General features: G+C 38.7%; 1 protein-coding gene across 5 annotated transcripts in view; it reads left to right on the top strand.

Annotated features, from left to right (window-relative positions):
- GLRA2 (glycine receptor alpha 2) overlaps positions 1-27133 on the top strand; it is a 195573-nt gene that overhangs the window by 15348 nt on the left and 153092 nt on the right. The gene's annotated exons all lie outside the window — the stretch shown is intronic.

Below are 27133 nucleotides of genomic sequence, written 5' to 3'. Positions count from 1 at the left end.
TATAAATTTCTGACTTGGGACAAATATCCCAAAGCCCATTAAAAAAAGGATTTCCTCAGCAAGAGAATACACTTATCTCAAAGAAAAAAATTCCGCATTTCTACTTGTCAACAAGACTCTGCAAATAGCACAATCACAGGCACATTTTTTATTTTCCTCCTACTGGAAACTGGGCTTCTGTGAGCCCCTGGGTGAAAAGTCTGCTATAGTACCCAGTTGCCCCAACTGAGTTCATTTAAGAGATGTCAGTGTACAATTAACGGCAATATAGTTTGCGCGAAGGAGTCTTTGCAGAACTCAGTAGAAGTGGATGAACACGTGAAGCGTCCGTGATTGTTATGAGTCCTTCACCATGGGACCTTTCTCACTCCTCCATACATTGAGAGAGCATAATTATTATATAAGAATCTGGAAGCAGGTGCTAATAACGTACCATAATAACTGCATATGTAAAGTCCCAAGAAAGCAGGTGTCCCCTCAGTGTCTAACTTTCCATATAAATGTCAGAATAAATTATGTGCGTCAGTGATGAAGCAAAGCAGTTGAGGGTATTAACAAAAAGTGTCCATCAGTGACATCGTGCAAAATGCCACATAAACTGCAGAATAACGCCTCTGAAAAAAATTACTGACTTCTGAGGGGGGATGTGGCAGGTGGAAAGAAAGCAAAGAAATACAGACTGGATAATAAATAGATCCTTCAGGAAAGCTGAGATCAGAAATAAACTCCTATGCTTTTTTTTTAGAAAATCCATAGTGCAGCTGCTCTGGGTGCCTGATTGGTTATGTCTTTATCTGAATGCACAGGAAAATCAAGCTGAGCTGTCACCCAAGGGAGTGAAGAGCTCGAATACTAGTATCCTTGAATTTCTAGGCCCCTCATGACTCTTGAAACTCTCCTGGGACTTCTCATCACTTCCGGATAAAGTCTATACACCTGTACATGGCTTACCGGGGTTTTCACAGTTAGGTTTTTCACTACATCTGTCTGGGGTTGGGTTTCTGAGAAGCAGATGCTGCGTGGAAGTAATTTATTAAGGATAAGTGAGCAAGGGAGACATAAGAGAGTGATGAAATCAGAGAAGGACGTGGGGGGAAAGCCCAGTAAGGGTGTGATCTCAGGCAAAGTCCAACAGTGGATGAGTTCGACCTGACCCCTCCGGGGAACTCTGGAGTGTAAGACACACCCCAGAGCTGTCTAAATGGAGGCAAGAGAGCTGACTTTTCATACCCGCTCTGTTAGTTATTGGGTAAAGACGGCCTTCAAGGTATGCATGGGGGGCACGGTAGGGAGAGTAAATTCCCACATGCTTCTATCTCTTCTCAGGTGGGTAAAGTGAGCTCCAGTAGCTCTGGGACAGTCCTCTGTGAAAAAACACATGTTCTGGCTACTGGAAGCAAAAGCATAGAATTTTGCCATCTGCAGCAACATGGATGGACCTAGAGGGTATTGTGCTAACTGAGATAAGTCAGAGAGGGAAAGGCAAATACTGTTTGGTATCACTTATATGTGGAATCTAAGAAATACAACAAACTAGGGAATATAACAAAAAAAGAAGCAGACTTACAGACCTAGAGAACAAACTCATGGTTGCCAGTAGGAGGAGCGAAGTGGGGAGGGGCAATATAGGGGTAGGGGATTAAGCAGTACAAACTACTATATATAAAATAAATAAGCTACAAGGATATATTGTACAACACGAGGAATACAGCCAGCATTTTATAATAACTATAAACAGAGTATAACCTTTAAAAATTGTGGATCCCTATATTGTACACCTGTAACTTATATAATATTTTACATCAACTATATGTCAATTAAAAAGAAAAAAGGATACTGAGGTGAGAGGCACAAAATGGTAAAGTGGGATCCAAGGAACTTGAGGGGGGAGCATCAATATCGTCTTCTTCAACATCACCATCCCACGTGCCCAGCCATACCCTCCCACTCTGTTCCAACCTCAGTGCCCTTTTCCCCTGTTCTCAAACCTTTTATTCCGGTGCTTTGCACTTTCATTTCCCTTCACCATGCCTTCCTTTTCAGCAGCCTAATTCCTACTCATCCTACAGACTTAAGCATCAATACCATTTCCTCTAGAAAGCTTCCCTTACACTACTAAGTCCATCCTCTCCTACATGCTCAGTCTTCAAGCTCTCTTGTGATGGGCTGCTTCCCTGTCCCTTTCCCTCCTAGACGAGTTCAAGGAGGCCAGAGATTGGACTTATATCATTCTTCATTGTACCTCCAAACACCTGACGGTAGGTAGAAGCCAATAAACACGTATCAGGTGAATATAAAAATGTACAACACCAATCATTAACCACAGAATCTGTACTAATGCAAAGGTGGGTGTGAGCAGTTGAACTAAAATAATAAATTATTATCTAATATCTGTGATTCTTTCAAAATGCACAAAGTCTTTTGCCACGTATGATCTCATTTCACTCCTTACACATTTCTCATGATGGAAAACAGCTGTAATTTTATTTACCATTCTTGTTATTTAGGGGGGAGAAAAAGTTATCTCGTTACCCGACAGGACTTAGACCAACACTAGCTCTCCAGATACATAAAGCCTAAGATGGGGAGGAATGTAGGCCATCATTTAGAGAATGATGACAATGACACTCATTCTCGATCTGCAATACTTTATTGAAGGTATTTTTAACATAGATGTCCCCCCTTTTTATTCCAGGATGATTCTAATTTATCTTCAAAGTTGCAGGTTTTTGTGTACTTCCTGTCTTTGTAGGAGTTTAATAAATGTTTAATGTTGAATGAGATGAGTGGATTCATTCACATATAGATATATATCAAGCATTTATTGTGCGTATGTCACCGTGCTAGGCACCAAGTAGAGGAGAATTAAAAGGCAAATTGTTAACGTACCAGCTTTCTAACCTCCAGCCTTTCTATCCCAGCCCCTCTACTTTGCCACTATTTCAGGACCAACATCCCATGTCTAAAAAGCTTTATTTTCCATGCCCAATACTGAACAGGGATTATGGTGGCATTAAGGTTACCCAGATAGAATCCACTGGCCTGAGGCAACTCTCCTCTTCAGTGCATGAAATGTTTAGTGAATAAAATCAATACACCCAAATGTTAATTTTGGATATACCTGAATTACCAGTAATTTCCAACTGCTAAAGTAATATCAGATTTACTTCATGGTTATAGCATTTAACTCCTTCCAACCAGCACGCCTGTGGTTGATTCTCCTCTAGAATTGTCCTTTTGAGCCTTCCATCTTCATCAAAACTTGCAAAGTGGTTCTCAAGTTACAGGATTCTCCCAGATTATGAAACAATGGACCAAAAATCTTTATAAAGCCTGGAAGGCCCAACTAAGGTAGTTACTACTAATGATAATGTTTCTATTTCTCTGGAGCCTTAAACATGTGAGAGCTCAAACTGCAGAAGAGAAGAAGAAGTAGCTCTAGGCTTCATATAAAAGGTGATGTTCCAACTGGGTCTTGAGAGATGCAGAGGTGTTCAAGGAATGGAAAGGGGGACTTCAGGTAGGGAACTCTCATGTCTGGAAAGAATCTGATTATCTGGGGGGGATAACAAAACGTAAGTATAACTGAAGGAATTAAAAGGACGGAAGTCATAGAAAATGAGGCTAGAGAAGGAAGTTAGTTAGGGCTAGAGTGTTAAGCTGATTATTAAGGCATTAAGATCTAACCATAGGTAACAGGAAGTCAAATCAAGGTTTTTAAGCAGAGAAAGGGCATGATTAGATGTGGATTCTAAGACGGTAACTCAAGATGCCTTTAGAAGTGTATGCTAGAAAGATGGGGGTATCAGGGAATCGTGACATTCACCCACAAGAGAGAAATGATGACAGTTCAGGCTTAGGCTGTGGGATTAGAAAGGGGAGGCTCAATTAACAAGATAAGTTCAAGTCAAACTGCATCAGGCAAGGTATAGAGGGTACAAGAGAAGGAGTCATGTTTGACTCAAGGCTCCAAGTTAAGCAACTGAGCAGACGGTGTTCTCATTTACTCAAAGAGGAGACGTTAGAGGAAGAAGATGCTAAGGAGGATATGAGTTCAGCTTTGAGCATGTTTTTGAGATGACCGCCACATAGATAAATAAATAAATCCACATAGAGATGTCTCATCTGCTGTTGAAAATATTAATCTGGAGCCAAAAAGAGATATCAGGGCTAGAAATGTAGGAATGGGAGTCATCAGATCATGAGAGTATTAACTAAGATCACTCAGTGCAAATGTGCAGAATGAAGAGAGAGAGGATTAAGGATGAGACTCCCATGAACATGAACACTGATGGAATGGGGGGGAGAGAAGGACTCGACAAGGAATATGAAGGACTGGTCACAACATCTGGAAGAGAAGCAGGAAAAAGATGTAGTCATTGATGTCAAGGGAAGAGAGAGCTTTGGGGATGAGGAAATCAAACCTGCCAAGTGCAGCAGGGATGTTGAATAGAAAGAGGCAAGGAAGTGGGCAATTGGGTTTGGTCAGTGGGACATTTTTGACCTTAGCGAGGGCGATATCTCTAGAGCACTGAGACCAAAGTCCAGATTGTAGCTGGTTGTAGAGTGAATGAGATTGGAGAAAGTAGGGGAAAGTGAGTTTGTAGACTTCTCATTTAAAAGACTAATGCCAGCATATGGTATTTGTTTTTCTCTTTCTGACCTACTTCACTCTGTATGACAGACTCTAGGTCCATCCACCTCACTGCAAATACTGTATGCTAACACATATATATGGAATCTAAAAAAGAAAAAGAGGTTCTGATGAACCTAGGGGCAGGACGGGAGTAGAGACGCAGACCTAGAGAATGGACTTGAGGATACAGGGAGGGGGAAGGGTAAGCTGTGACGAAGTGAGAGAGTGGCATGGACATATATACACTACCAAACGTAAGGTAGATAGCTAGTGGGAAGCAGCCGCATAGCACGGGGAGATCAGGTCGGTGCTTTGTGACCACCTAGAGGGGTGGGACAGGGAGGGTGGGAGGGAGGGAGACGCAAGAGGGAGGGGATATGGGGATATATGTATACATACAGCTAATTCACTTTGTTATACAGCAGAAACTAACACACCACTGTAAAGCAATTATACTCCAATAAAGATGGTAAAAAAAAAAAAAAAGACTAATGCCAGGGAGAAAAAGGGAGATCAGATATCAGTTCACAAAGTTTGAGGGAAGAAAGGTTTTTGGTTTGGGTTTTGTATGAATTGGCCTCCATTTTCTTGGTGAAGAAGTGCCCTGTCGTCTGCCGCAGAGGGGCCACCACCACCGCCTAGGCTGGCTGGTCCTCAGTATAGCCAGCATGAAGCTGAAAAAGGGCACTAGGGTCTTGACGTTTTGTCTCGATGCCCTTCTTTACCATCAGGACAGATCGCCCAGACATTCAGGAAACATTTGTAAAATTTAAACACATTATAAAACAGAGTTTTCTACTAAAATACACTTCTCAGTAGGCTTATTGAGTAGGGAGAATTTTTTAAATATGAGACCCAGAAGATGAAGCCGGAAGGTATTAGATGCAATACTCAAACAGATGAGGGGAAGAAAAGGGGCTCGGGGTCCAAGTTCTCCATCATTCGCCTTCTTGGCCAACTCTTTATTCCTCACCGCATCCATCCATATATTTCACACCATTTTAATTGTAGCAACTCAGAAAGCGTTAATAATGATAACATTATTTGTTTATATTATTTGAGTCCTTACCATGTGTCAAGCATTCTTCTAAGTACTTTGCGTATTCATTCATTTACTCCTCCCAATAACCTTACAGAGAAGTGCATGCATGTTATTATTATCCCTGCTTTATAGATGAAGAAACTGAGAAAAGAGAGCTGATGTGTTTGCTCATGGTTATATGGGTAGTAAGGACGCAGTGCTAGCTTTCAATCCCAGGCAGTCTGGCAGGCATCTAGCCTGTTACCAAGAGTAAAGGCCTGGAAGATTTGTGTTGTTGTACACCAAGTTCATGAGTTAGACTTGTATGTTTCTTAATTACAGAGCTATGCTAGGGGCTGTGAGTCTGGAGGCCTGCAAGAGCCTTTGGAGCATTTTGCTTCAGAATCTGTTTATTATTATTCAAATTTGCGTCCTCAGACTCGAGCACATTATTAATCCTCCACAAATGTTTGATGAATAATTAAATGAATGAGCCAAGCTGATTTCTCTCCAATCACCCAACAGCTTTCTGCTTGGAATGTATTGGAACCAGCTTGTAGATCGTTTTGGAGGGGGGGGTTCCGGGGGGCGTCTGGTGTGTGGGGAGGCAGTCAGTGGCTGAGGAAAGGAGATGGGATACAGCAACTGCTACCTTCATGGGTTACACATTCTGTGATTTTGTCTCTGACTAATGGCATTTTCTAGTCATTTTTTTACATCTTCTTTCAGAACAAATGTGTGATGCATTTAAATATATTCCAGGAAAATGCTGACTATGACATACCAAAAGCATGCCCTTCCATCTGGCATTTTCTCTAGCCCTATAGTCTGCTTCCTAGTGTACTTTATTATCTGGGCTCCAGGAAATGTTTTCATTTAATAATCTCAGTCATTTAGGCATAGTGGGAGAAAACGCTAAGTCTGAAACCTGAAGTTTGCAATTTGATTCTCCTTATGATTACTTTCCAACATATATGAAGAGTCCAAGCCTGCCAAGGGAACAGAGGAGGAAAGGTTTTGAGTGCTGCGTGGTTGCTGGGGTAGCATTCTTTAAGAATTGAGACTGCTCTCTCAAATAATGTAGGTGGTTGTTTCTTAAGCACAGGAAGTACTTAGTGCTTATGAACAATGTCAAGTTTACTTTGTAGCAAGGTACAAATGAATCACAAAGTATTTGGGAGAAACACTTAGGATGTGCCTAACTTATAGGGGTTTTGGGAACTTGCTGAAAGCGATAGCAGACAACCCCTGTCCTTTAGCAATGTGACATCTTGCAGAGCAAATGAAGTAGCACACAGAAAACAAGTCCGCGCAACACAAGCCAACTCTTGTCTATGTAAACATGCAGCTACATAGGGAATGATGTCACGGAAACTAGGATTTCTGAGTAAGGGGAGTTGATGATGGCTAAAGTATAAGGAAGAGCTAGAAAATGAGTGAGGACATGAAGTATAGGTGGGGTTTACAGGGAGAATGCGTGCCCCGTGATGTGGCAAGTAACATGTTAGGTGTGTTCCACGCATGACCTCATTCATTCCCGACAAAATTGATAAGCACTCCTGTTACCAATTCCCTTTTTCTAAATCTACGAACTCATATTCAGAATCTTTACAGTCGGCACAGCTGTGAGAGGCAGAGCAGCTGGTCAAATCCAGGCTATCTGGGGCTGGAGCCTGCACATGTACCCACCGCACTCTTCCTTGCAGTGGTCTAGGCGGGCTACCAGTGTCCAGTAGGGAACATGTGGAGAGATATGCGTCGACCCAGGCTAATCCCCAGAAAGAAGACTCTCTTAGAAAGATTCTTGCCTTTTAACTTGAGGGACACGCTCCCTCCATTTCCTGAGAGTTTGAGAATGGGGCCATTTCTCCTCAAAGGATTTTCTTTGCTACAACGCTGCTCTATTGTGTTTGGTACCACACACAAAATTAGAGCCTTTTAAAAGCCTCAACAAATCTCTCTAGTATGAAAGGATTATGAGTACAAACCCCATTCTGTTTCTTTAGCAAAGCATTCAAACTCCCATGTCTTCAAATTGTAAGCCTCCCGAGGTCCCAAGGTGATGATGCTGTGCCCATGGTCATGAGCCCACAGGAAGTGATGGTGTCTCATAGGAGAAGGGCATTCTCCACTTTAAGTATAGACTCAGCAGTGCTAAATGCGAGGAGGCCACTTAGCTTCCTGACTCTTGGAAGGACAGTTCTACTCAGCTCAGCATCAGAGATCCTGTGACACTGAGATGGAGGTGGAAATATATGATATTAAAATCCAGGGATAGGAATGTTTCTCCACAACTTTAAAAAAATCTCGAACAATGCAAACTTGGGGGGACCTTCAAATTTCAAGGAAGATATACAATACAAAGATAAATATGCAGGTAAAACTTTCAATTGCTGATTACACTTTGCCTAGTGATATGTACTTTTTATAAAATAGAGCCGTCTCTCTCCCTCCCCTCCTCTGTATGTAAAGAAATTCATCAACATCCCTACAAAGAATCTCTCCTCTCCTTTCCCTTTCTCCTTTTCCCACGCACGATCCGTTGCTTCCTCTGCTACATTCCCTTAACATGTTAGGTTTATTATCACGTTACATCGTAATTAGTCTAATTCATGTCTTTCTGCCATGGCAAATTGTGAGTTTATTGAATTCAAGGATCGGCTACATTTTGGTATTCTCAGCACCACAGAGACACCACGGTCGGCACCCAACCCATATCCCCAATCCCTTACCACATCACTGCACCATCTGACTTCCAGACACTAGCACTTGCATTTCTTTGCTTGAGGGCTTTCTCTGACCTAAGCCACTTTGCCCACCCTTGTGGCCGACCAGAAGCGAAGACGAATTAATGCCCCCTGAGAATACTCCCATCTAATGACAGCTGGGTGTTGATATAAAATACCCCAGCTCCTTCTCCCCTTGGGCAGAATAGCTCAGAAGAGTGTGTCTTCCAGAGTTACTTACGGGATAAATCTTCATGTGCTTTTTGGGGATGGATAATAGACTTGCTACAGCACCTTTTCTTGGCTTCCTTCCCTACCCTGTATCTCCTCCCCACTTCCCAACTGGTGTATTATTCGCCTCCTTAATAAACTACCTTCACCTGAATTCTTGCTTCGAGGGTAGCCCAAACTAAGTAAGCACCTAATATACAGAAGAAGTCCAGTAAATGTCCTTTTAATTAAACTGAGTTACAAAGCTGGCTAGTGTAGCATGAGATAAGAGAGATGGAAGCCTGTGCTACATAAATGCAAGGGGCCTATCCGTCAGGTGTGAGCACACGAAAACGCAACAAGCACCATGATTTCAGGGTTTCCCTCTGCAGTAGGCAAGTGGCTCTCCTAGCTGTGAGCAGAGAATAATGCATGTTAGGAACTCTGGTTTCTATTTTTAGATACCTTGCTGACATAGAAAACTTCTGTTTCCTCCCAGTGCAATGGTGACCTTCCTACCCTCTGAGAAATGGTGCAGAATGCCTAATGAGGAAACAGGTTCCCATTTGTGGAAGCCACAGACGAACAGAGCAGGGATGTGAGAGCTTAGGTACTATTCACTGGCAGACATGGTGCTGTAATATCTCTTTTGACTGTGGAACTGGAAGTGCTGGGTTGCCCAGCACTGTCATGGCCTTGAACAGGTTTAGGTCTTTAAGCTTCCACAGCCTGGCTCTGAGTCTAACAGTTCCAAAGGGTAATAATTTCTTCTAACAACTCACATTAAAAGATAATTTTCAAAAAAAAAAAAGATAGGGCTTCCCTGGTGGTGCAGAGGTTGGGGGTCCGCCTGCCGATGCGGGGGGCACGAGTTCGTGCCCCTGTCCGGGAGGGTCCCGCATGCCGCGGACCGGCTAGGCCCGTGAGCCATGGCCGCTGGGCCTGCATGTCCGGAGCCTGTGCTCAGCGGCGGGAGGGGCCGCAGCGGTGAGAGGCCCGCGTACCGAAAAAAAAAAAAAAGATAAAATCACAACTCTCATGCAGATATAAAATGAATACGTGTTAAATTTTCTTTAACTCATTCATCAATGAGGGAACCAGGCAGATGGCATAACCAGTTCAAAAGAAAATCTAAGAAACAGACACATTTATAGATCAAAACTATTGGCCTGAATGTGCAAATAGAGGCAAAACCAGCCTCTTCACGGTGGGGGAGGGGAGTCACTTGAACCTCTGTGGGACAGGACATGGCAGGATTTGCATGTCTCTAAGCAAGAGATATTTCCCATTGCTATGAGTTACACAATTTAAAGAGTTATAAAATAGCTCCCATAGAATGAGAGTCAGATGACATGGAGGCGTGTACTATAGACAATCCAGAGTTTTCCCTTGAAGCACAATTTTTCCCTATACTCCTGATTGCTAGATTCAATAATACACTCCTTCTCCAATAAGAAGATCTCTTCTTTTTTGCTAGAGCCTATTTAAAATCCAGGTATTTTTCTCAACACTGTGAGTAAGGGTGAGTATAATAAAATGTAGAGCAGAGATATGATGCTTGAGAAAAGTACATCTAATGGTTAAATAAAGGGAAAATCTCAAGGTTTAAGAGGAAGATCCTTCCCTGATAGGGGAAGGAGATGGTAAGAGAAAAGAAATAGGTGGCATTTCACACACATTGTCACATTCTGTCCTCCCAATGAACCTATGAATTAGACGAAGATATTTCTTCTTTTATAGATGAGGAAGCTGGAGCCCAGAGTGATTAAATAGCCTACAGAGAGTTATACAAATAGTACAAAGCAGAGACAGGTTTTAAATCCAGTTCTAGCTCTGAAGTTTATGATTCTTCCCTTTACTCTATGCTGCACTGGTGAGGGATAATGTCAGGAGGGAGGGCTACAGTCCAGAAGTTTCCCGACCCCCACCTCAAACATGGCAGTTCAGTAGTAGTTTCAGAGGGCCATTGGTGCTCATTGGTGACTGTCATGCTTTTGTCAGAATTTTATCATTCTTGTCGAGTGCTTTGCAAAGAGAGCAAACAGAATGCACTTTCTATTTCACAGGCTGAGATGAAATAATTGATTTAAATGAAGGACTTTTTGAATGAACTCCTCTTTGAAGCTGAAGGGATAGAGGCAACTGATGGGCTTAAAATGCCTTGTATTGAAAGTTGCTCTGAAATAGAATGGAAATACACAGATTTCTTGGCATGCCACTGGCATTTACTTACACAAAAAGGCTTATATTCTGATCAACAGCATTCATGGAGCATTTATTGAGTGCCTACTATGTGCTTAGTACTATATAAATGCCTTAGGAAACACTACAGGGAATCAGATCTGAGCATACTGTCTAGAACATACTAGATAGAACTAGACAAACATGAACAAAAATGACTATACTACAACATGGCAAGGATTATAGGGCTCTGGAAGTTCCAAGAAAGATGACATTCAAGTAGGAAGAACCATGGGAAAATTCACTGTATATGTGTGTGAATTGCACCCATCAATTTCATTATTATAACCTCAAAACCAGCATAGTTCCCTCTTTAAAAATTACTAATGCAAAACAAATCTATTTTCAATTTGTCAGGCCCTAACAAGTTGATGAACTTGCTATTCATTTTGGAAAGTAGTAGAGGATTCAATTAACATGAGAGAAAGTCATCTTTAATCCTATTTTTGTTACTTGCTAAAATGAAAGGAAATATCATTTGGGTTCATGAGAAATTCTCAGATCTCTTCATTTCAAAACTACTTCCAAATGGCATTTAAAATCGTCTTCTTCTAAGGCTAAATGGGCCTTTATTTATTATCCACCCCAATCCCAAGATGGCAAGAATCTCACGTTTTCCAGCAATTCTCCATCTGATGACATTTTATTATAGCATAAATAGAAATATATGTCAATTACACTTACAAATTATTCCCAACATGAAGGTTTCCACTTAGTCTCTGAGATCTTTAAAATAGGAAATGAATTTTGTCACCACAAACAAAGAGCCCTAAATCTCCCAGAACATAAACTGCTCACTAAGGTCACTATGACTCTGCAAACAACAAAAAAGCAGCAGTTTGCTTGTATTAGAAAGAGGCTTAACGAAAATGCCCTCTCTGTGGTGCTTGGCTGGACACACACTTTTTGTTTCATCTGACATTTCTTGCAGAAAGAGTGAAGGGCTTTCCAGCAAATTGTTTCTGACTTGTCCTTAATGCCTGATTTTCTTATATTTTGTCCCACAATTCACCATCTAATTGTAAATGATAATTAGTACAAGACCAGGCACATAATGGGTACTCAATAAATGTTTGCTGACTGACTGAATGACTGAAGAGATATAAGACGGAAATGCACAGAATTCAGCAAGTGCCTGCAAAGAGGCACCAAATTTAATTTCTTGATGAACAAACCAAACAAAGGAGTACAAATTCCGTAATACTGCCATTTACTCATCCAAAGTATGTTTATATATTTTTTAAAATCCACATTCTTTGTTGAAATACATAAGAGAGATGACTTTCTTATCAGAAATTCATATGACCAAAAATATTTGAACATGACCCTAGCATTTGCTTGGCTAAGCAGAAGAATGCTCTGAAGCGCGTTTCATTGTTACATAACATGTAATCCTTGTTAAATTGCCTTTCCACTCATCCTGCACTTTTACCTGCTATTTATAATTTAGTAGTTCTCAACCAGGAGTGATTTTTGTCCCCCAGGGGGCATTTGGCAATGTCTGGACATGTTTTTGGTTGTCACAGCAGGGGCTGTGGGAGGTGGGGTGCTATTGGTATCTACTGACTAGAGACCAAGGATGCTGCGCCACATTCTACAACTCAAAAGACAAACTCCCACAATAAAGAATGATCTGGCCCCAAATGCCAATCCTTAGGTTGAGAAACCCTATTTTATTTTATTTTTTATTTATTTATTTTTAAAAATTTTATTTATTTATTTATTTATGGCTGCCTTGGGTCTTCGTTGCTGCGCGCGGGATTTCTCTAGTTGCAGCAAGCGGGGGCTACTGTTCCTTGCGGTGGCTTCTCTTGTTGCAGAGCATGGGCTCTAGGTGCACGGGCTTCAGTAGTTGCGGCATGCGGGCTCAGGAGTTGTGGCTTGCGGGCTCTAGAGCGCAGGCTCAGTAGTTGTGGGATCTTCCTGGACCAGGGCTCGAACCCGTGTCCCCTGCATTGGCAGGTGGATTCTTAACCACTGAGCCACCAGGGAAGTCCCTGAGAAACCCTATTTTAAATAAAGAAGCTAGCAGCAATGATCTCAAACCCATGGTGCTACATGGTTGTCCAGACATGAAGAATGTTTATGCAAAATTCCTGAAAGCAAGTTATGCAAGGTGGTTGGATCCTGCTAAAAATTTCTACAGAGCTGAGAAAAAACAACTTATGGAGAGAAGAGAGGGGAAACTGGATGAGATGGGCATTATTTCAGGTAAAGCTTAGCATAGAAAAAGTTGGGAAATCTAAGTTGTAGTCTCAACATTTCAGTTTACTCTATATTAAAATGGGTTTAATGATGTACCTCCTGCAGAGGCATACTTTGACAATCCAATGAACTTGTAATAATGATAGTAATACTACTATTATTACTATAAATAAGCTTCAATTTATTTTACTATCATGGGCTTTCCATACATTACTACCAATTCTCACAATTAACATCAAGGCAACCATCATTATTCCCATTTTACAGAAGAATTAACAGACCCAGAGAGTTTCTATAATCTGTTTAAAATTCACAGGTAATAATAAGCAGAGCTAGTGGCAAAAATAAGACAGACTGGTAGGTACCATACTGCAAATATATCTTTGAGTAGTATGACCCAAAGTCCAGGTTTCTCAGGACAGTACTGGTTTATGCCTGGCGTTCTTGTGTAATTATTAATAGCACCCAGTTTCAGCTCGGTGCTTTGTGACCACCTAGAGGGGTGGGATAGGGAGGGTGGGAGAGAGGGAGACGCAAGAGGGAAGAGATATGGGAACATATGTGTATGTATAACTGATTCACTTTGTTATAAAGCAGAAACTAACACACCATTGTAAAGCAATTATACCCCAATAAAGATGTTAAAAAAACAAAGTGATCATCTTGCATAAGATAATGGCCCCTGCCTTATCCCTTCTTTTTAAATCATGGAGAAATCCACAGTATGCAAAGATAGAAACTTGCCTGCATTCTCAAAGCCCTCTGACATGGATCTGAGCCGTGTGCACATCTGTCCATTCACTCATCCTTGTGTGAGAGCAGCTAACAAGTGGCAGCCATTAGTGGAAGGACTCACAGAATCTGCCATTTGGTTCCCTGTATTCAAGCTACCTAAGTTGCTAATTAATTGCTTTGTCTGGCAGTTTTATCATTTTATCAGCATGGCTGGTCCAAAGCAAATGGTTTGCTGCATCAGGCTGTGGGAATCAGTAAATATCCAACCTTTTTTACTTATGTGAATAGTTTGCCCTCTGCACAGACCTGGATGTCAGCAACTAAACTGAATGTAGTAGGACTGATAAAATCGTTTTGACCATGTGTTGGGCAGAAGAATCAATAATATATAACTCACTAGTGGTGAATTTTCAAGAAGATTTAAAAAATGCAATGGGTTAGTTTCTGTGACCATTTCTAAGTAATATCATGACATTAAAAAAACAACAACTTTCTCCATTCTTTGGGATTAGATGCTTCAAATCACCCCTCACAAAGGGAGTGCCACCATGAAAAGCCATTCCCTCCCTTTACAACCCTCTCATCCTCCAAGACTCTCTCTTTCATGGGCATCAAATCAAAGTACCACGCAACACAGGAAGCCATCATAAGAAACAGCGCTTCGCCGTGTTCAAACAGCAAGTCTCTGACCGTTAACTATACATCTTTGATTTCTCTATGTGCTTTATTTTCTCCCTTTATCTCTTGAGCTAATGGTGAGAATCCTCCTGCGAGATAAAAATCTTATCCCAAAAGAAATTTAATTTCTGTATAAATCAAGCACATATAGTTACTATTCCATTCCCATCCAGGGGCCCCACACTCAATCAGTTGTGATACTTGAGGACTCATTAAATTATTTACAAGGAATAAAATGCAAAATCAAAATGTCATTCTTGTCTATTTGTGACAAGAGAGAAAAAATAATTTTCATCTTAGTACTCAAAGAATGCCCTCTGCTCTCAAGTCTTTTGCCCTAAAATCATGTTGGAAAATAACATAACTGAGGCAAAACTAATGAACAGTGACTAGTTGTTTTGCTGTTACACAGATTCTCTACTCTCTCCTAGTGCTTATTTTTTTTTATCTTTGCTGCAGCCCTCATTTAAATGTTTTCAAGCTTTATTGAGATATAATTGACATATAACAATGTCAAATGCATAAATTTAAGGTGTACAATGTGTTGAGCTACACACTTACATATTACAAAATCATTACCATGTAGCATTACCTAACACCTCTATCATGTCACATAATTACAAATTCTTTTTCGTGGTAAGAACATTTATGATTCACTTAGCAACTTCCAAGTATATAATACAGTACTGAGAACTATAGCCACCACGCTGTACATTAGATCCCCAGAACTTATTCATCTTATAACTGTAAGTGTGTACCCTTTGACCAACATCTCCCCATTTCCCCCACCCCCCAGCCCCTGGTAACCACCATTCTAATCTCTGTTCCTATTAGTCTGGCTCTTTTAGATTCCACAAATAAGTGACGTCATACAGTATTTGTCTCTGGTGATTATTTTTAAATAGAATCCATCACAAAGCTTTAAAAAATTGTATTTATTGTTAATTTAGAAAGCTTTGGTCAATACAAATATATATACGCTTATTTTAATTCAGTCACTATGAATAATAGATAAAATTTTCATTACCATGGTAGAAGTTATAAAAATCAGTTCCAGGTTTTAAATATGCAAGATACAGAATGCTCTTACCATTGATTCATTTTTATGAGCAAGCCTGAGTCATATTAAATATAATTACTGAGTCAAATATTTGTTGTCCACATTATCTGTCCTGGCCCCATTTCTCTTCCATACTGCCTCCTAGCTCTTGTGATAGCATATTGGTCTGACTGGAAATTCATGGTTTTCACCTGGGCCCACTACAGTGCAGCTGGCCCAAAGGATATCATTTCCCATCCACCCTTTCTGCTGAAGTGGATTTTATTCATGCCACAAAGCACAATATCAAGCTCATTGTAGACAGACCTACAGACAGTCCCTATGCTCCTCCATGGCCACGGCCAGTCCTCACTTCAAGATATGGAAAGATTATGGAATTCCAAAACCATTTCTGTGGTTCTCCAACCTCCAACTCTAAGAGTCCAGAGCAGGGCCCAGCAAACTTGACCCATGGCCAAATCTAGTCCACCACCAGTTTTGTAAATAAAGTTTTACAGTAACACAGCCACGCTCATTTATTTATATACTGTCTATGGCTACTTTCACTACAAAGACAGAATTGAGTAATTGTAACAGAGATCTTATGGTCCACAAAGCCTAAAATATTTACCATCTGGCTCTTTACAAAAAAATATTGCTGACCTGTCATCTAGGCCACTGAGTTTTTAAGAGAACTCATCTAGGAATTAATACACTTATCAAATCTGATTACAAGCAGAGTTTGTGACTTGCATCCCTGCATTACAATCCTAGACCACAGGATCATTACGTAAGTTGAGAGTCTTAGACAGATAACTGGGAAAGGTTAAGCTGATCTTCACTGATTCTTTGTTCCTCTTCCATTACCTCCTCATCCCAGGCACCTACCCTGCAGCCCCCAATAAAACATTCCCTCCTTGGCAGGATCACAGGGTATGATAATATCTCTATAATAGCCTTTAGTTCTTATAGTTATATTACTATCATCTAATATATTTATTGTTCAACAAGAATTTGTTAATTGAATTAATAAATGAATTAATGTAGATCAGCATTTTCAAAACTATGTTTTGAAGAATGCCTGCCATCTTTGAAATGTGCTCCATGAAAAGGATGGTCTATTTTACATAGAGAACAGACTTGTGGTTGCCAAAGAGGAAGTGGGGCAGGGGAGGGTTGGATTAGGAGTTTGGGACTAGCAGATGCAAACTATCATATAGAGAATGGATAAACAACAAGATGCTATTGTATAGCACCGAGAACTATATTCAATATCCTGTAATAAACCATATGGAAAAGAATATGAAAAAGAATATATATGTATAACTGAATCACTTTGCTGCACACCAGAAACTAACACAACATTGTAAATCAACTATACTTGAATTTTTTTTTTAACAAAAAGGATGGTCTATTTCAAAAAAACAAAAAATCTCCTATGGTCAAATAAAGTTGGGAAACAACAACACATACTTTATTCTCCTTTAGAAGCACCATAATTCACATGACTGTGTTCAAGTTTTGCAGAGGAAAAGGCTGGCATCAACAAAATGGCAGAGTAGGCATCTCCAAGCTCTTGTTCCCCACACAGAAACTTCAGAAATTAAGTATAAACTGTCAGAAATAACTTGGTCAGAATTCTGGGAAATAGTCAGAGGTCTACAGCAAGCAAGAAACTACTGAATCAAGAAAAAGCTAACTTCAAAATGGCAGGAAAGCTTTGTGGTGTCTTTACTTGTCCTTCTCCCATCCCCTCCTCAGTAGTGGTTTTGGTTTTGAATCAGTGGCAGTCTACATTCCCAGTGTGGAACCCTGGTCCCTCATTCTGGAGGAGGCAAGGCAAACATTATTCACAAATTATTTTGTCTGTCTATTCTAACCTGTCTGTGTGCTACCAGAAGGACAGATGCAAAGCACTTGTATTAGTTTGCTAGGACTGTCATAACAAAATACCACACACTAGGTGACTTAAACAATAGAAATTTACTTTCTCACAACTCTTTAGGCTAGAAGTCCAAGATCTATGTGATAGCAGTATTGGTTTCTCCCAAGGACTCTCTCCCTGGCTTGCGGGTGGCCACCTTCTCACTGTGGCCTCTTATGGTCTTTCCTCTGTGCACACACATCCCTGATGTCTCTTTTCTCCTCTTCTTTTAAGGATCCTATTTGTGTCAGATTAGGAACTACATTTATGACCTCATTTAACCTTAATTACCTCTTTAAAGACCTCCTCTCCAAATGCAGTTACATTCTGAGGTACTGGTGGTTAGCACTCCAACATATAAATTTCTTGAAGGGACACAATTCAGCCCATAACAGTGCTCAGCTTTGTTCCACCTAACGTGGTGGAACTCAGGATAGAAAAGCAGTAGGTATTGATCAAAAACACTGCAAGAAACACTAAAAACCTTCAGATGCCTGGGTAAAAGATTACAGTTGAAACATACAACAGACTATCTAAGGCCTGAGAGCAAAAGCTGAGGAGAGTTTCTTAGGGAAATTACAAAATTCAAAATCAGCCATGGATGCAGGCAGGAAAATTTAGAAAGCCATATGCATTCTCAGGGCAAGATGCATGCTCAGAAAAGACCTGAGAAGATTTCACCTTGGGCTGATTGCTAGGTTCAGTTCAAGAATGGCTATGTATTGAAGGAGTGCCCCAGAACAGAAACAATCCATGAAAACTGGGAAAGGTATTTTTTTTGTTTGTTTGGTAGATTTTTTTTAGCCCTTGGCATTCAAGAAAATTTCTATCGAAACCCTAGTTGAACACAAGCTGAGAAACAGAGACTATAAAGGCCATACACAAGAAGGAACATAGTCTTTCCAAAAATAGTGTAGGAAAGTCACCAAATAGATGGCCTACAATAGCTATCAACAATAAAAACATCCATCAAACTCTGGGCAAAGGGGGAGAATCTAATTTCCCCCCTTTCCCTTACTTTCCTCTTGAGTTATCAGTTATAACAGCCAAATATCTAATTATCAACAAATATTACACAGCATATAAAGAAACAGGAAAGTATGTTCTATTTGAAGATAAAAAATAAATTGACAGAAATCATCCCTGAGGAAGTCCAGACATTGGACTTTCTAGATAAATCCTTTAAAATAACTGTCTTAAATATGCTTAAAGATCTAAAGGAAAACAAGGACAAACAATAAAAGGAAATCAGGAAATTGATGTAAGAATAAAATGAGAATATCAATAAAGAGCTAGAAATTATAAAAAGGAACCAAACAGAAGTTCTGGAGCTGAAAAGTGAAAAAATAGAAATGGAAAATTCACTAGAGGAGTTTAACAGTAGATTTGAGCAGGAAGAAGAACCAGTGAATGCAAAGATGGGGCAAGTGAATTCCTGAGTCTGAGGAGCATAGAAGAAAAAGAATAAAGAAAACTGAACAGAGTCTAAAGAACCAATGGGATACCATCAAACAGACCAACATACACATTCTGAGAGTGAGAAAGAGGTGGGAAGAATCTTTGAATATTTGAATAGAATATTTGAAGAAATAATGGCTTCTCAAATTTGATGGTATTTATAAATCTACAAATCCAAAACCTTCAATGAACTCCAAGTAGGAAAACCCAAAGAGATTCACACTGAGGAACTTTACAATCAAACTGTTGAAAGCCAAAGACAATGAAAGAATTTTTAAAACAACTAGACAAAAGCAATTCATTACTTACATGGGATGCCCAATAAAATCATTAGCCAATCTCTCAGAAGAAGCCTTGGAGACCAGGAGGCAAAGGATGATACATTTAAAGTGCTGAAAGAAAAAAAAAATGTAGCTGAGAATTTATATCCAGCAAAACTTTCACAAATGAAAGATAAATTAAGACATTCCCAGATAAACAAAAACTGAAAGAGTTAATTACAACTAGACTTGCCCTACAGGAAATGATAGAGGGAATCTTTCAGGTTGAAATGCAAGGATGCTAGACAGTAACTCAAAGTCTAATGAAGAAATAAAGGTCTCTGCTAAAGGTAAATACACCAGCAAATATAAAAACTGTATTATGGTATTTTTGGTTTGTGACTCCACTTTTTATCTCCTACAGGATTTATAAGACAAATTCATTAAAAAGTTATTAATTTATGTTACTGGATGTACAATAAATAAAGATATTATTTGTGACAAGAAAAACATAAAGGGAGGAGGATGTAGCTGTACAGGAGTAGAGTTTTTGTATGTTATAGACGTTAAGTTGATATCATTTCAAACTAGACTGTTATAAATTTAGGATGTTAAGTGTAATCCCCAGAGTAACCACAAAAAAAAATTCTAAAAAGTATACCTCTTTGAAATAAAAGAGAATCAAAATGGTTCACTACAAAAAAATAAAAATCAACTAAATACGAAAGAGGGTTGTAATAGACAAAAGGAAAAACAAAAAAGCTGTAAAATATACAGAGATCAAATACCAAATGGCAGAAGTCATTCCTTAACAGTAATTATTTTAAATGTAAATGTACTAAACTCTTCAATCAAAAGACACAGATAGGAAGAATGGATAAAACAAACTATGATCCAACTATATGCTGTCTACAAGAGACTCACTTTAGATCCAAAGATACAAGTAGATTGACTGTGAAAGGATGGAAAAAGATATTTTATGCAAATAGTAACCAAAAGACAGCTGAGGTGGCTATACTAACATAAGTCAAAATCTCTTAAAAGAGGCAAAGAATGACAATACATATTGATAAAAGAGTCAAGTCATCATGATGATCTAACAATCCTAAAAATACATGCACCAAACAACGGAGCCCCAAAATATATGAAGCAAACCTTGATAAAATTGATGGAAGAAATAATACTTTTACAGTAATAGTTGGAGACTTTAATACACCAATTTCAGTAATAGATGGAACATCAATACAGAGATCAGTAAGGAAATACAGGATATGAACAACACTATAAACCAAATAGACCTAACAAACATAAAGAATACTCCACACAACAACAGCAGAATACACATTCTTCTCAAGTGTACATGCAACATTCTCTAGGACAGACCATATATTGGGCTACAAAATAAATCTTAATAAAATTTAAAAGATAAAAATTATAAAAAGTATTGTATCTTTTCCAAACATAGTAGAATGAAGCTAAAAATTAATAATAAAAGGAAAATCAGAAAATTCACAGATATCTGGAAAATAACACACTCTTATACAACCAATGGGTCAAAGAAGAAATCACAAGGGAAATTAAAGAAGAATGAAAACAAAAACACAACATACCAAAACTTATGGGATGCAGTGATAGCAGTGTTCAGAGGGAAATTTATAATGTAAATGCCTGCATTAAAAAAGAAGAAAGATCTCAAATCAATAACCTAACATTACACCTTGAGGAACTAGAAAAAGAAGAGCAAACTAAACCCAAAGCTAGCAGAGGAAATAAATAATAAAGATCAAAGTAGACAAAAATAAAATAGAAAAGCAATTAGAGAATCAACAAAACCAAAAGTTGGCTCTCTTAAAAGATCAACAAAAATTACAAAACTTTAGCTAGACTGACAAAGAAAATAAAGAAGACTCCAATAATAAAAATCAGAAATGCAAGTGGGGGCATTACTACTGACCTTACAGAAGTAAAAAAGAATTATAAAGAGAAGATTGTAAACAAATTAGGTAACCTAGATAAAATGGACAAATACCTAGAAATACAGAAATTACCTAAACTGACTCAAGATGAAATAGAAAAATCTCGGACTTATAACAAGTAAAGAAATTGACTGAATAATCAAAAACCTTCCAATAAAGTTCAGGACCAGACAGCTTCACTGGTGAATTCTTACAAACATGTAAAGAAGAATTAACACCAATCCTTCTCAAACTCTTCCAAGAGATAAAAGAAGAAAGAATACTTCCTAAGGAGGTCAACATTACCTTGACACCAAAGGCAGATAAATACACCACAAGAAAATAAAAACACAGACAAATAACCTTTGTGGATATAGATGCAAAAATCCACAACAAAATAGTATCAGAACAAATCCAACAGTGAAGTAAAAGGATTATACATCATGGCCAATAGAGATTTATCCCAGGAATGCAAAGCCCTTTTCAACATAATGAAATTGATCAAAGCAATACACTACATTAATAGAATGAAGGAAAGAAAACATGTTATCATCTCATTTGATGCTGAAGAGGCAGCTGACAAAGTCCAACAACTTTTAACAGTAAAAAAAGGAAAACCACTCAGAAAACTAGGAATAGAAGAGAATTTCTTCTACACAACAAAGAGCATTTATGAAAAATTCCCAGCTAACAACATAACTCAACTATATGCCTTCTACAAGAGGCATACTAAATGGGGAAAGACAAAGCTTTCTCCCTAAGATCAGGAACAAGACAAGGATGCCTGCTTCCACCACTACTGTTCAGCACTTTATTGGCAGTTTTTTCCAGAGCAATTAGATAAGAAAAAGAAATAAAAGGCATTTAAATTTGAAAGGAAGAAGTAAAACTATCTCTGTTTGCAGACGACACGGTCCTATACATTTAAAACCCCAAATAATCCAAAGGAAAACTGCTAGAGCTAATAAATGAATTCAGTAAAACTGCAGCATACAAGATCAACACACAACAATCAGTTGCGTATCGATACAACTGCAATAAACAATCTGAAAAGGAAGTGAAGAAAACAATTCGATTTACAATAGCATCTAAAAGAATAAAATACGTAGGAATAAATTAAACCAAGGAGTGAAAGATTTGTACAAAGCAAATCACAAAACATGGCTGAAATAAATTAAAGAAGACTTTAAAAAATGGAAAGACACACCATGTTCATGGGAAGAAATACTTAATATTGACAAGGTGTAAATACTATGCAAAGCAATCTATAATTCAATATGACTCCTATAAAAATTCCAACAGCCTTTTTTTTTTGAGGAATTGAAAAAGCCAATCTTCAAACTCATATGAAATTGCAAGAGGCCCTGAATAGCCAAAACAATCTTGAAAGAGAAGAACAAAGTAGAAGGGTTCACAATTCCTGATTTCAAAAATTATGGCAAAGCTACAGTGATCAAAACAGTGTGGTACTTACATCAGCATAAACATCAGTTCTATCCAATGGAATAGAACTGAGAGTCCATACATCTATAGCCAATTGATTTTGACAAGGGTAGCAAGTCCATTCAGTGAGGGAAATACCAGTCGTCAGCAAATGGGGCTGGGACACCTGGATTTCTACATGCAAAAGAATGAAATTGGACCTCTATCTCACATCATATACAAAAATTATCTCAAAATAAATCAACGGCTTAAATATAGGGCCTCAAGCCATAAATCTCTTAAAAGAAAACAGGAGTCAATTTTTATGACAATGGATTTAGCAATTGAATGTCTGTTTGTTTTTGATGACACCAAAGCATGAGCAACAAAAGAAAAAATAGGTAAGTTGGACTTCATCAAAACTAAAAACTTTTGGGTATCAAACGACATTACAAGGAAAGAGTAGAGACAATCTACAGAATGGGAGAAAATATTTACAAATTACATGTTTGATAAGGGCTTAATATCCAGAATATATAAAGAACTCCTGCAATTCAGCAACAGAAAGACAACCCACCCAATACAAAAATAGACTTTTCTCCAAAGAAGATAGCAAATAATCACATGAAAAGATGCTCAATGTCATCAGTCGTTAGGGGAATGAAATTCAAAGCCACTTCACACCTACTAGGATACCGATTATCAAAAAATGGAAAGTAAGCACTGGTTAAGATGTGGAAAAATTAGAAGTCTTATACATTACTTGTGGCAATGTAAAATGGTGTAGCCAATGTGGAAAACAGCATGGCAGTTCCTTAAAAAGTTAAACATAGAATTACCATATGACCCAGCAATTTCACTCCTAGATATATACTCAAAAGAATTGTAAGCAGAAACTCAAACAATTCATTGCAGCATTACTGACAATAGTCAAAAGTTGAAAACAGCCCAAGTGTCCACCAACAGAAAAATTTTTTAAATGTAGTATATACATACAATGGATTATTACTGAGCCATAAAAAAAGAAGTTCTGATACATGCTACAACATGGATGAACCCTGAAATCATTATGTTAAGTGAAAGAAGCCAGACACAAAGGACAAATATTGTATGATTCTACTTATATGAAATATCTTGAATAGACAAATTTATAGAGACACAAAGTAGATTAAAAGTTGCCGGGGGGCTGGACAGAGAGAAGTATGGGGCACTATTGCTTAATGGTTACAAAGTTTCTGTTTGAAGTGATGGAAAAGTTTTATAAATAGATAATGGTGATGGTTGCACAACTTTGGGTTTGACCTAAGAAGTTTTATTAATGGACTAGAGTTGACATTTCAAGGAACACTCATGAAAGACTGAATGACACAAAGAAATGATTTTGATCTTGAAAGGGAGAAAAAATTGATCTGCAGGAACAAATCCCCTTTGTTAAAGTGAAGACCACTTCAGCAGGACTTGAATGGGGCCTGAGTTTCTGGGACCAACAAGGTCCCAGGTGGTGCTGATTCTGCTGATCTTCCAACTCCGGTGTGAGCAGCAGGGGACACAATAGTTAGGATGCACTATTCACAGTGATCCTATTCCCTCTTACAGTGAATTTGATCAATTGATCCAAAACTGAAGATGTTAATGAGCAATAATCAATAACTCTATTACCCCTCTCAAGTAGCATAACTGTAATTTTACTTGGGTTACCAAAACAAATGCCTTACTCCAAAGAAGACAGTCTGAGAGAGATATTTAGCAACAAAGAGGATCAGTATGGGATGAGGCTTGTTATAGCTTGTGCTGGGGGTCAGGGAGGGGAACCATCTTTCCTAATTCCTATGAAGTATTCTAAATATATTTTTTACTTCCATTTATACTTGAGTTATGGCAAGGTTGTTCTCTCTCATAAGAATAAGGCAAAAAATAAAGGAAGAGAGTGAGAAAGAAAGGAAAAGAGGGAGGGAGAGAAGGTAGACGGGAGAGAGGAGACAAGGAAGGAAGGGAGGGAGGGGAGGATAGGGATATGAGAGATTAGATGTCTACATAATTCTTCTTCCCAGTCAAATTCTCATCCAATTCACTTTGGAATATCTTCGGTGATAAACCAATTAGATGAGGTTAACTAGTGTTAACTCTTTCTGCAGTTTATAGAACACATTCATTCGCTGGTGATCACATCTAAGAATATGTTCTTGTTAATTAGAACACCTTAGCAGATTATTGGGCTAAAACAGAGGAAAGGTTGTGCTGGCACATGTCAGGATAACTCTTAAAAGTGAAAAATGATTCTATCATTCAACCCGAAAAACTTGCAGGCATATTCCCATATTTAGGTAACTTCTATCCTTAGAATGAGTCTATTGGTCTCAGGCATTTTATCCCTGTAGTTTAAAAAGGTGTCCCTAAACTTAGGCAGTTTCTGCCTCTTACAAACTCTGTGACCTTGGGAAAATTAATGAATTTCCTTTATGCCTCAGTTTCCTCATCCGTAAAATGGGGGACATGGAAGCATGTAATTACTGAAGAATGAAATAAGGCACTCATTGGCATGCAGCGAGGTTTTAATATATGTGGGCTCTTATTATACGCATGTGCTAATCCCTTATCAAAAAAAAGTTACTTTTTTTCTTCCCAAGGTTTTATACCCAAATGCAAATGAACCTTAAGGCAATGCCCAAGATTGAAGCGATCAGATGTGAAGGATTAAATTATCCCAGAAATGTACAAACCAATGGGAAATACCATGGTTGGCAGGTCAGAGGATATTATGCAATGAATCCAGTGCAGCAAAGGGGTTTAAAGTTTAGGTTTTTGGAATCAGAATGATGAGACATTGAGTCTCAGCTTCTCTAATTACTGTGGCATGACTTTAAGCAAGTCACTTAACCTCTCCAACCCCCAGTTTCCTCATCTGAAAATATTTATTGGAGCAGTAAAACAATTCCTCTTTTGTGAGGATTAAACTAGGTAATTTTTTTAATGTGCTTAGTACAGTGTGTCAATATGTGGTGGCTTAAAAAATATTTTGAATTCTAGCAATATACTCACACTGTCATTTACTGGGAACGTTAGAAACAGATATATGATGGTAGGACCCAGCCTTCTAATTGGTTTCAAGCCAGGTGGGGAGTCCAGACAATCAGATAATGTACAGTACGAGACAAACTACATTTGGATTTTGAAATTCTTCCTGTTAAGATGACATTTCTCTCTTTCCTGTTTCTTTTCCCACATCATTCATTTTCTACCTTGCATATAAAAATTCATGAAAGTTTTCCATCCTGAATTGGACCATCTAAAAGGAAATATTTTCTTGTGAAGAGAGGAAAAAAAAGCAAAGATACATAATTTCTCATGACGTGCCTCTACCTTGTCTAATTTATTTCTTATTAGCAGAAGAATATATTTGTTATAGAATAAAATTCTATGACCAAGAAAGAGACTCTTTTTGGTTTTCGTTTTGCTTTGTTTTGTTTGTTTTGAGTAATCGAAACAGAAAAACAAAATCAAGTAGAGTAGGAAGTGACCATGGAGAGGAAGTCAAGTTGGCAGATACTGAATAACAGAGGGATGAACTAAAAGATGGAATATTTCAAAGATGCAGGCTGCAAATGCTTTGGTAATATGGTGGTGCCTATGATTCCACGCCTGCAAACACTTCTTAAAAAATAAACACATTTTCATTAAAAACAGAAAAGTTAGTTATGTTAAAAAGAAAAACAGCTCAATACATCTCTTTTACCCAAACTCCTTGCTCCTTCTTTTACCAAAAGTCCTTGCCTGGGGGAGTACATTAGCTGTTGAGTCCTTTTCCTTTCCTCATTTTGAGAACTCAACGTGGACTTGTAGAAGTAAAAACATGGCGCTCAAGTGTGGCCACAGCTGTGTTTTACTACCAGCCTTTGAGGGAGGCCTCAAGTCAAACTCCTCCTCATTCAGATCCTACTGGCTTGTTGGGTACTGAGCCAACTGGGGTGTACCTTGCACCAGGTTGCTGAGCCTTTGTCAAGCGAAAAGAGACAAATTTCCACAGGGGAAAGCAGTGAGTGAATAGACAGTTCATGGCAGTATGAGCCATTTCTTATCTCAGAAAGCATTACGGGGAAACTACATGAGGGCAATAAACATACTGCTCAGCATAACATGAAACCAGAAGTCATCAGGAAGTGATTTATCTGTTGTCAAAGGGCAAAGAGTCTGTGGCCATACCCCTTGAACACGCCTGATTATACCTGATCTCTGAAGCTAAGCAGAGTCAGGCCTGGTTAGTGCTTGGATGAGAGACAAAGGGCAAGAGGAAAGAGAGTTAGTCCCTCCGTCTCTGGAGGAAAAAGTAGGCTCTTTGTTTATAGCACATTTAGGATTAATAAATCTTTCTTTACAGTACATTTACTGAGGCGACAATCTGGACATTAAGTGACACTGCTGTGTTTGGTTCTTAAAATGAGCTAATTTTCTTTGATTTTGTATTTCTGTGCATCATTTTTCATTGGGGGGTCACAGGATATAAAGAAGGAATAGGGTAAATTCAGAGGTATCAAGAGAATCAAACTAGATCCACTGATTTAAAGGGTATCACATGAAAGGAAGTGGATATTCCTGCCCCATCCACAGTTCAAAACGCAGCTCCGT

This window comes from Aethalodelphis obliquidens, unplaced genomic scaffold, assembly GCF_003676395.1.
Source record: "Aethalodelphis obliquidens isolate GAN/ISIS:26980383/991018 unplaced genomic scaffold, ASM367639v1 scaffold94, whole genome shotgun sequence".
NCBI lineage: Eukaryota > Metazoa > Chordata > Mammalia > Artiodactyla > Delphinidae > Aethalodelphis > Aethalodelphis obliquidens.
Note: the sequence above shows the minus strand (reverse complement) of the source record. Positions and strands in the feature narration are given on the sequence as shown.